Consider the following 12,156-nt stretch of genomic DNA (forward strand, 5'->3'; position numbering starts at 1 on the left):
TGACAAAATTACATTATTTGAGATAGATGCTATATAATGAGAAACTCAATTTCTCAACCAATAATTTAATAATTTGAGTGAGGGAATATTTATAATGTTCATCTGTAAGAATTAAAAGCATTCAGAATACCTTTTCCGGGGGGTCAGAAGTTGTACTGTTATCTTTTAAGCCTTGGGGGCAAAAATATTAACACGGGGGCAATCAGGAATGATACATAGGTGCCCCAACTATCTGGCATAAATATTTGGAGAACATGGTCCTGTACATTCTGATTCCTTTTGATCCAATTACTTATTTCTTTTGAACTCACTGTGTCTCTCCAGTCTTAGCACTTCTAAATGAAGCTGCCCTGGTCACACAAAGTTTATGTTAATAGAACTTAGCCTCTGATGTTAGCTTCTGAGTATTTCACCATTGCATCTGCATATTCCTCTTCCTCTTTCACCTGGGTTGAGCGTGCCTTTCAGCTCCTCTGTCTAACTTTGCTCAGTGACCTGTTTTTTGATGTGCTTCTCTGGCTCATGCTCTTTACCCTCCTTCAGACAGTAACTGTGGGTCACAGCCCCCTCCCCACCCCTTACCCCCTCCACCCAGGGCCTGTGGAACTGTTCAGGCAGAACTATTTCCACCAGGGCTTCCCATCAGAAGAGGGGAATATTGTGTTGGGGTCAGTCATCCGTCCAAATACGCTCTGCTATCTGGTTCTCAGATGAAGATTTGCCCAGCAACCTCCAACTCCCAGATGCCTGTCTGCTCTACCACAGAGTTCTTAACTAACGGATCATGGTTTCTGCACTCAGCTTTCAGTTCTGGCCTCCCAGTTGATTATCTCCTTCCTTTCTCCCTCTGGCAAGCCCCAGCGTGTGAGCCTTAATAACAGTCCTAGTACACCCATAATATCTATTCTCCCTTTTTCAATTTCCTGAGTTTAGAACGGCACAATATATAAAAAGGAATGATAAAACATGGATGAAACTTGAAGACACTAAGCTAAGTGAAATAAGCCAGACACAAAAGAATGATTCCACTTACATGCGGTACCTAGAGTAGTCCAATTTATAGAGACAGAAAGTAGATTAGAAGTTACCAGGGCTTGGGTTAGGGGCAATGGAGAATTATTGCTTCATGGTTACCGGGTTTCTGTTTGGAGTAATGAAAAAGTTTCAGAATTAAATAGTGCTAATGGTTGTACAACATGGTGGATGTAATTAATGCCACTGAATTGTGCACTTATCATTGGTTAAAACGATATGTTTCATGTCATGTATAATTTGCCACAATAAAACAAAAAGGCACAATAATATCTCCTTGACCTTCTTCAGCGTTCTCCAGGGCTGCCCTCTTTGGGTCTGCCTCTTAAATATTAGGATTCAGCAGTTTTGTTCCTTGGTTCTCTCCTTTTATTGTCCTGCCCTCTTCCTCTGGGGAATCTCATTCAATTTGCTAATGAGGACTGAACTTAAATTTTCAGCCTAAACTCTCTCCCAAGTGGCAGACCCAGGTTACTGCGATTACTTGAAATCTCCACTTGGGTATTCCACTAGCTCTTCAATCTCATCATTCCCCCACTCAACTCATGCTCTTCCTCCCGGAGCAGTTTATCCTTCTGTCTGTTTTTAGCCTTCTGTTTTCTACAGCCACGGTTTCCCAAAGCAGACATTCAGGCGTTTCTCCCCTTTTCCCACCTCCAGTCTCTCACTAAGCCCTATTTTTCTCATTTTACCTTGTGCAATGTCCCACCACGTACCCTACAGCAAGGCTAGGCTGCTAGCCTGGCCCTAAACTGAATTCTGTGCTTTGGAAATCTCCTGCCTGGACTATTTTAGAATGACTTTCCTTGCTTTGATCTCTTTTCTCTTCACCCTCAAATTCTCTGCCCCTTCTACTTCAAGACCTGAGTGAAAGTTCTCCTTCTCTCGAAGGCTGTTATCTTCTCTTTGCAATCCCCTTCTCTCTAGCACAATCATCTTTCTGTCCTTCTTGCTGGGAAAAGTGTTCTCTCAAATCAGTGTAAATGAAATAATTTTTAAAGCATGTTGCAATTCATCGCAATTGCTTGTTTACTTGTCTGACAGTCTCCTCCACTAGACTCTAATCTTTTTAGAGGTGGGGATTGTGTCCACCTCCCAGCCAGCACCCTGGTCCATGGTAGGTGCTCCTTAAAGAGCTACAGTGTCTGCCTCTATAAACTTGAGAGAACTAGACATTTTTTCAACACTTGAGATTCAAACACTTTTCAGAAGAGTCAATCCATTTTATGTTTTATTCTCTCTTTGTTGTTAGATATTGCTAAGTGACTATCACCTAGCCGCTCAGGGCTTTGTTGTAATTGTACTTCCCTCCAGTTTTTCTGTGCCTGCTCCAGATGCTTTCCTGATAGTTCTTATTTCATATTTTAGTGGTTTTAAACTTAGGAAAGTTTAAAAGTTTAGGGGCACATCTAAATATGGGTATTGCAACACAACCTGGATACAACCTAAGGATTGAAAAAAAAATCCTAAGGGATCCCTAAAATTAGTGCTTCAGGGTGTTTAAAGTTGCATCACTTTTTCATTGTCTGATTTAATGATGACCGTAGCACTTTATCAAAGCAATAAATCATGTGTTTTAAAAATTAAAATGACCTGCAATTAATTTTATTTTTTTAAATCTTGGGTCTTTTTGTACTATAATTAGAGACTGTAGGATTCCAAAGCAGATTTGGAGTTAATGTTTCTGAATAAATGCTACCAAAAGAGAGACACAGACTCCTAATTACTTCAATCTTCTTAATACTAGTTTATTTTTGATCTGTTGCAAATAGCATAGCTTCTGTATCAGTCACGGTTCTCCAGAGAAACACCACTAATATATTTCAGAACTAATACATATGTATATTTATATAATGTTTGTGTGAGCAGGGCAGCTTCATTTAGAGTTGCTGAGACTGGAGAGACAACAAGAGTGAATCCAAGAGAAATAAGTAATTGAAGCAAAGGGAGTCAGGATGTACAGGACCAAGATCCCCCAATATTTGTGCCAGATAGTTGGGGCACCTGACTGTTATTTCTGATTGCCCCTAAAGAGTGCTCTGGGACCCAGTTTCAGTGTGGGCAGGGGTTCCCCCACACATCTTGGACACCAGCAGTGTGTCCTACAATTCAACTTAATTCTGACACTATCTACCTGGAGATAGGATCGGATTCCACAGGTTAAGGGCTCAGTCTGACAAGACTGTCCCCATCCGCCACTTCAGATGCAGATGTCAAGCCCAGGTTGTTACCTGTACTTCTGAATAACTCGTTAAAAATTAAAGGCTCCCTCTATTCCCTCTTTGGATTCAATTAGTTTGCCAGTGTCTCACAGAAACATTTTACTTACTAGATCATTGGTGTATTATAAAAGGATGTAAGTCAGGAGCAGCCAGGTGGAAGGCATGTGGTAAGGGCACAAAGCTTCCATGTCCTCTGAGCACCATTCTCCCAGCACCTCCAAGCTCTCTGAACCCTATTTGTTTTTTTATGGAGGCTTCATTACCTAGGCATGACTGATTAAATCGTTGGCCATTGGCAATTGATTCAACCTCCAGCCCCTCTCCCCTCCCAGAGGTCAGAGGGGTGGGATTCAAAGTTTCAACCCTCTAATCACAGAGCTGGCTTCCCTGGCAACCAGTTCCCCGCCCCCCGCCCCTCCCCCTCCTTTGGTTACCTAGGGCTTTCCAAAAGTCACTCATTAACATAAAAAAGACACCTTTATCATTCTCACTCTTAGGAAATTCCAAGGGTTTTAGGAGCTCTGTGCCAGAAATGGGGATGAAGACCAAAAATATATTTCTTATTATAAGTCACGTCACAGCCCCCATATTAATATTTTTACCCCCAAAGCTTAAAAAGTATCAGTGCAACTTCTGATCAAAACAGAAAGTATTTAGGGAATTCCCTGGCGGTCCAATGGTTAGGACTCGCCACTGTCACTGCCGGGCCGGGCTCAATCCCTGGCTGGGGAACTAAGATCCCACAAGCCTCCAGGTGCGGCTAAAAACAAACAAACAAAATTTTTGAATGCTTTTAATTCTTACAGCTGAGTATTTTGAATGCTCTTCTCCCAAATTATTTTATATATAAATATATATATATACATAAATATGTAAATAAATATAAAGAGATTCATTTTAAGGAATTGATTGTGGGGGCAGGTAAGTCTAAAATTCACAGGGCAGGGGCTTCCCTGGTGGCACAGTGGTTAAGAATCTCCCTGCCAATGCAGGGTACACGGGTTCGAGCCCTGGGCCAGGAGGATCCCACATGCCGCGGAACAACTAAGCCCATGCGCCACAACTCCTGAGCCTGCGCTCTAGAGCCCACGAGCCACAACTACTGAGACCGCATGCCACAACTACTGAAGCCCGTGCGCCTAGAGCCCGTGCTCCGCAACAAGAGAAGTCACCGCAATGAGAAGCCCGTGCACTGCAACAAAGAGTAGCCCCTGCTCGCCGCAACTAAGAGAAAAGCTCGCGTGCAGCAACGAGACCCAATGTAGCCAAAAATAAATAAATAAATAAATGTATTTAAAAAAAAAATTCACAGGGCAGGCCAGCAGGCTGGTAACACCGAAAAGACTTCTATGTCACAGTCTTGAGGCAGAATTCCTTCCTTTCCAGAAATCCTCAATTTTTGCTGTTAAGGCTTTCAATTGAATGAGGTCCACTCACATCATTGAGGGTAATCTCCTTTACTTAAGTCTACTGATGTTAATCACATTTGCAGAATAACTTCACAGCAATATTTAGACTGTTTGACCAAACAACTGGATACCATAGCCTAGCCAAATTGATCCATAAAATTTAACCATCACAGCTACCCTAGTAGTTATATTCATTAGCATAGGATGACAAAAAGCTATAGTATAATCATTCATTGTGTCTCTAATTTCACCCACAAAACAGCTGGATAGAAAGTCAAAGAGAAATCTACCAAGGTAGTCCTAGTGGAACTTTGGACTACTTTGTTACGATTACCCTTTGAGCAGCTACCTTAGAGCTGTATAATGTTTTCATTTAAAAAGGTATTGCTGTATTATTTTTATCTTACCCTACAATTTGGCTTCCAAGTTAGAACATTTGCTTGAGAAAGATAGTTGATTTTGAACTTAGATAGGCAGAGTTCAGGGTATTGAGCTATAGATGGAATGTATTAGGATTTGCTAATTTCCATGGTTGAATAGTTTGTGTACTTCCTTTAGATAACCCCTTCCTTATCTACAAAATAGGAATAACATTTACCTCGTATTATTGTTGAGAAGTTTAAACAATGTATTGAAGTGTCTAGTACAGTGCCTCATACACAGTCGGTGCTCCATAATTGTTTTCTTCACTCGTCCTACAATAGTTCTCATAACTGCCACCAGGGAGGACCTCTGAGCAACAGCTCCTTGAGCTCATGCACTAGCTAAGAAGATGAAACCTCTTTCTTTGTTGCTGAACTTTCCATGAACCCTCAGCATCTCATTCTCTTTCTTTTGACTCTGCAAGACTGCAGAAGTAGAAAGAAGGTTACTTTCCCTCCATTTTCTCTCATGCACGCATGTATGCATTCATTCATTTGTCCATTCACTCAGCAAACCTTTACTGAATGCCTTCATGCTCCAGGCATCATGACAGATACTGGGGATACAACACTGATCACTTACTGTGGTCTTTGTTCTTCAGGGGCTCACAGAAGATGATGGGGTGACCAGGATTGCTGACACAAAAAAACAGAGAGGACAGAAAGAGGTAGGTTTAGGGTCTACTGATAGTTTCATATTTAATTGTGGAAAGGATAATGATGTCGCCTGTAAGCATCCAGTAAATAATATTTTATAGCTTAAGAAAAATACCACATACTAAAAGAGAGAAAAAGAAAACAATAGATGATGAAAAAAATCTTAATAACAAAATATTTGTCAGTTATTAGTGTTGGCATTTATATTATCCATCCATTATGTTCTATTTGTTAAATGGACCGGTTTAAATTACTTAAGTATCACTTAGAATAACAAAATTAAGACTTAGGAGAACAACCTTTGCTTTAAACTTTCTGCTGCTTTGATAATCACAGCAAATTAGGAATGGTGCCAGCTAACCTTTGGTGTGGCCTTATGATGGGTTTAGCATTGTGCTAAGCAGTGCAAGCATTCTGTCCTTCAGTCCTCAAAATGACTTTATGATCCCCATCTTGGGAAACGGGAAAGCTAAGGCACAGAGAGTTTGAGTAGCTTACTTAAGGTCGCTGGTAGGATCAGAGTTTGAACCCTGAAAGCCTGACTCCAGAACCCTTTGAACTACCATCTTATAGGAATTTTTTTTTAACTGTCCTAAAATACTGAGACATCACTATGAGCATGCATGTAGTCACATTTTATTTTATTTAAAAACGTAGGCAATGCTCTTATGTGGTTCAGAATTTTAAAGGTATAAAAGGATATGCAGTAAAAAAGCTTGCTCCAAACCTCATCTGCCAACTACTTACTCCCCCTTCTCACAGGCAACCAATAAACCAGGCATATATTAATTTTCCCCTCTTTTTACACAAATGGTAGGCTACTATGTGACCCATTTCATATCTTTCTTTTCTTTAAAAAATGTATTTATTTATTATTTATTTGGCTGTGCCAGGTCTTAGCTGCGGCACTTAGGATCTTCCTTGCGGCATGAGGGATCTTTAGTTGCAGCATGCGAACTCTTAGTTGCGACATGTGAGTTCTATGGCATCCCTGTAGTTCCCTGACTAAGGATCGAACCCAGGCCCCCTGCATTGGGAGCACGGAGTCTTAGCCACTGGACCACCAGGGAAGTACCTCATATCTTTATTTTCCCCCTTAAAAATGTATTCTAGAGGGACTTCCCTTCCCTGGTGGCCCAATGGTTGGGAATCCATCTGCCAATGTAGGAAACACCGGTTCGAGCCCTGGTCCGGGAGGATCCCACATGCCACGGAGCAACTGGGCCTGTGCGCCACGGCTGCTGAGCCTGTGCTCTAGAGCGTTCGAGCCACAACTACTGAAGCCCGTGCGCCTGGAACCCGTGCTCCGCAACGGTAGAGGCTGCCACAATGAGAAGCCCGCATGCTGCGACAAAGAGTAGCCCCCCTCACTGCAGCTAGAGAAAGCCCGCGCACAGCAACGAAGACCCAATGCAGCCAAAAATAAATAAATGAATAAATAAATAAATTTATATTAAAAAAATGTATCCTAGAGATCTTTCTATATTTTTACATAAAGTGCTTTCTCTTTCTCTTTTAACGCTTGCCTAGTTTTCTATGGAATGAATGTCCCATAATTTATTTTATCTGTCTGCTATTAATGGACATTTAAGTTTTTTCCAAACATTTGTTTTAACAAAAATAATTTTGTATTTCTCAAATCATGAGTATTTAATAACAGAGGTTTAGTTTGTCTAATCTGCACAGTCTTTAAATTTATTTTTTAAATATATAATACATTTATATGCTTTAAAATCCAATATGTATAAGAAAATATTGTAAAAGGTCTTTTTCCCCTTCCTGTCTGTCTCCAACATTTCTGCCATAGGCAGTCTACGTTATTAGTTTCTTGTATATTCTCCCAGATAGGTATATGCAAGCAAGTATGTACATATATTTCTCTCTCTTTTTATACAAATGGTAGCATACTATACATACTGTATCTTGTGTTTTTTTTTTAATTTAACACTAAATCATGAAGATCTTTCCATACCAGAATTTAAAGGAAAATTTCATTCTTTTTTTATTCCCAGCTACAATAGTGTTCAATTTTACAATTGCTCCAAAATTTATTTAACTGGCTCCTTGATGGACCTTTACCTGGTCTTCAAATCTTTTGTTTTTACTAATAATACTACAAAGAATAACCTTATCAAATGTAATTTTACAAGTGTACATTCTGTATGTCTGCATCTTTATTCCTCTCCTGTCCCTAGTTTCATCAGAACCATTTTTTTTTGTTTTTTTAGATTTGACTTGTAATTTTTTTAAATGAAGAATTTAAAATATTTATGTGGACATTAATCTTTCCTTGTATGGACTCTAGATTTTTTGGGGGCGGCGGCATTATATTGATAATTAAATCGACATCTTTAAAACAAATCAGAAATCTAAGAAACTTTATAGTAAAATAAAAAAGAACCCAGTGAACCTAGAGCCATATTCTTATATAAGGTATATATAGTGTGTACATGTTCTGTACATGTTGTTTACTCTCTTTTTTGTTCACATAAACATTGCAACATATCTTGAAGTATCATGGCTTATTGAATCATTATTACATCCATGTGGAGCCTCCAGATTTTGTGTTATGCTTGGAAAGGCTTTTCCTAATCCAGGATTATAGAAGAATTCCCTCATAGTTTTGTCCAGTACCTTTAAAATTATATTTTAATTTATCTGGAATCGATTTTGTATAAAGTTTGAGCTTTATTTTATTTTTTTCCAGATGGCTACCAGTTGTCCCAATAAAATACTATATCAGTTAAAAATGCTTTCAGCTGTGATTGTAACCAGCGGAAAAACAGCTTAAGCAGTTGGTACATTTACCAAGTCACACAACAAGAAATCTGGGGTAGGGTTGTTCCAGAGTTGGTGAATTCAGTGGTTCAACAATGATTTCATGGACCCAGATTCCTTCCACATTTTCAGTGCGTTGACTTCATTCCTTTATTCAAACTAAAAATTGAGGGCTTTGTCTCTTCTACATTGTCCTCAAAACAAGGTTAGTTCTATAAGAATTCCATTTATGTCGATAATGATGCTTTTGTAGCACTGAACATATTATTATCAGATTTGCAGAATATCTTTCACATTGCAAATTAATTGAAGTAGGAATCACATCTATCAAAAGTTTCAGCTATTGTGTCCAATACAAGAAATATGACATTGTCATTCTAATGGCTATGTATGTGACTTCCCTCTGGAGTGGGATTTGACAAAATTGGATACAACTTTGATGGAATTGGCCAAGAACTGCCTCAGCTCCTTACCAAATCCTGCAGCTCACGTGCCTCTGAACTTAGGCATCTGTTTTTCCCTCGAGTTACAGTGAAAGAAGCATCCCTGCTCCAGCCAAGGCCAAAGGCCAATGCTTCCACATGGCTGTGTATCTTCAGTTCTTCCCTTGCTCTCATTTATCATCAAATTCTTTCTCTCTACTGCACTGTTTCCATTAGCAGTCTAACATGTCTCTTGGTGCTCCAGTCTCCTGCAATCACCACTCCATTTCTCTTCCCCACTCCACAGAAAAATTTCTGAAAGCCAAGTTTAACTTGCTACCTTTTTGTCCTTGCCTCCCATTCCACCTCAACACACTTCAGTCAGGCTTTCATTACTCCATTCTCCCATCCCCACATTGATAAGAGACAGTTCCTATTAAGGCTGCCAGTGTAGATGTCCATGCAGTCGAACTCTTCTGATTTTCTTATGACTGGCCTGGTAGCTTTCTCAGCACCTTTTCTGGCTGCAGACCTCAGCAATGCTCCAGGCTCTCTACCTGCACTCTCTCCTACAGCCACGCTTTAAATATCATCTATTTATGGATGACTTCCAAATCCACACCTCTTCTCCTCTATCCTGAGGTCTAGACTTGTTTATCTAATTACCTTTTGGCATTTCCACTTAAGTGTTTAATAAAAATGTCAAACATAACATGTCTAAAGCAGAACCAATTATTTTTCCCTTCCTCCCAATTTATTCTTCCCAGAGTCTTCCCCATCACAGCAAATGGCATCTTCATTTGCCCAACTGCCCACATGCAATTATCAGCAAGTCCTATAGGTACTTAACAAAATATGTCTTTAGTCTGGCTACTGCTCTCCCTTCTCCACTGCTACATCCTAGTAGCCTGGATTACTAGGATAGTCTAATCAGTCTCCAGCTTCCTCTCTTTTTCACCTTGGTCCATTCTCCATACAGCAGCCTCAGTGATTTTTCTAAAATGAAAATTAAGTTATATGACTTCCCTCCTCAAAACTTTTTAAATGGTGTCTCATCACCCTCTGTGATAAAACTCCTTTTCCTGATACCCAGGGTTCTACAGTGTATGGTATTTGCCCACCTAACCTCATTTTATCCCCTCTTCATTCCAGCTGAAGCACTATGGCTATTTTTCTTTCCATCAAGCACACCAAGCTTGTTCCCATTTCAGGACATTTGCACTTGCACTTGGAATATTCTTCCTCTTACATTTGTGTGGGTGTGTCCTCATCATTCAGGGCTCAGCTCACATGAGAGTTCTTAGAGTCCTGTGCTGAGTAATCTACTAAATCACTTGTGTCTTTCCCCACCCTCTGTCATTCTCCACCACAGTATTCTATTTTAGTATTTTCAAAGCATGATTTATCAGGAACTGAAATCTTATTTATTTATTGACATGTTAATCATCATTCTCCACTGGAATATAAATTATTTTGAAGGCAGAGTCTTGGGCTGTCTTATGCTCTGCTATATTCCCGTTATTTGAAACAGTTCCAAATGTTTATCAAGTAGTGGGTACTCGGTAAATGTTTGTTAACTGATTTATTACCCCATCTTTGTTCTGGGCAGTCACTTTACCTCTTCTGATCTCAGTTCCTTCAATATTAAGATGAGGAAGCTTGAAGAAAAGGATACCTGAAATTCCTTCTGGCTCAGTCTGCAATGACTATGTCTTAAAACCTACAGTAATTACAGGAAAAATCTTGTTGCATCAAAGATTTGTATCTACTGAAGAATATTCTTTTTTTAAAATTAAAAAAAATATATTTATTTTGGCTGCTCCTGGTCTTAGTTGTGGCATGCGGGATCTTCGTTGTGGCATGTGGACTTCTTAGTTGTGGCATGCGAACTTTTAGTTACAGCATGCATGTGGGATCTAGTTCCCCAACCAGGGATCTAGCCCAGGCCCCCTGCATTGGGAACGCAGAGTCTTACCCACTGGACTACCAGGGAAGTCCCATGAAGAGCATTCATTTATTCATTCATTCATTCATTCAACAAGCTTCTTCTGAGTGCTGACCATAGCCTGGTACTGTTCTAGGCACTGGAGGCCAAGTCATCTCCATCAAGATTATAGCGCATCAGTCTCAACGAACAGAAAACCTAGAAGGTTAATGCTATCCTTGTTCTCCAGCTGATTTTCTACTGATACTTCACTTTCACAACAGTTTTCTCAATTTTGCTTAGTTTATCTACACTGGGCTCCCTTTAAGTTAAAGTTATTATCACTATTACCATAGTTAATTTCCAAGAATTCTAGGATAAAGTGACATAATTTATGTGGCTATAACTTTAATAACACCATGTAAAACATAGGCATTAAGGCTGCAGATTTTCTGCCAATCTGATTTAGTTTTTTTTTTCTTTTTTTTTTGATTTAGTTTTAATCCAAACGCTGCCATGCTTCCAAATTTAATTGCAGCTTGACTTAAACTAAAATTTTGAGTTTTATGAATCTAATTTTTTAAAAAAGAGATTAATAAGGAACAAAATTTGTATATATTCAGGTCAAGATGTGCAGAGGACTGCTAATTCTCTTGCCAAAATTTGAGCCAGCTGGTTTTAAATTTGAATTAGAATGAGTGTATATGTAGAGCCAATCATTAATCAAATGTCTAGAATGAAAATAAATCACTTTCAAAACTGTAGAGAATGAAAAATGATTAAGAAAAGAAAAGCAAATTGTTATACATTGTGCTAACTGCCATTTGTCAGCACAGGCTACAAATCACTCATAGAAAGCAATGTCTACTTATATTTGCTTTAATCAATTATATAAAGAGGTATAGTATAGCTATATAATGTTTTAATATTGCATACAAGCACTATATTTAAAGCACTATATATTGGTCAAAATGCTTTTGGTTGGGAAGGAAGACAGAAATCCAATTCAGGGGAATACTTATTGTTTCATGTAACTGGGAAAGCCAGAACTCAACTAATGTAATGTCATCAGAGAATTCTTCTCTTTCAATCAGGGGCTCTCCTGGTGAACTAATGTTCACTAGCAGCTCAAGATTCATATTCTACCAGTTTATCAACCCAAGTGGAAAGAACCGGTTCTTTTTCAATAGCTACAATAGAGAAATCCTGGGCAAGATTCTGACTGGCCCAGTTTGGAAACAAACTAACAAAATGTGTTTCAAAGGTCCTCACACTCCTAGATTACTCTTT

General features: G+C 39.2%; 1 protein-coding gene across 1 annotated transcript in view; it reads left to right on the forward strand.

Annotated features, from left to right (window-relative positions):
* The window catches only part of NIBAN1 (niban apoptosis regulator 1), a 215,984-nt gene that overhangs the window by 35,183 nt on the left and 168,645 nt on the right, over nucleotides 1–12,156 (forward strand). The gene's annotated exons all lie outside the window — the stretch shown is intronic.

This window comes from Tursiops truncatus, chromosome 1, assembly GCF_011762595.2.
Source record: "Tursiops truncatus isolate mTurTru1 chromosome 1, mTurTru1.mat.Y, whole genome shotgun sequence".
Lineage (NCBI taxonomy): Eukaryota > Metazoa > Chordata > Mammalia > Artiodactyla > Delphinidae > Tursiops > Tursiops truncatus.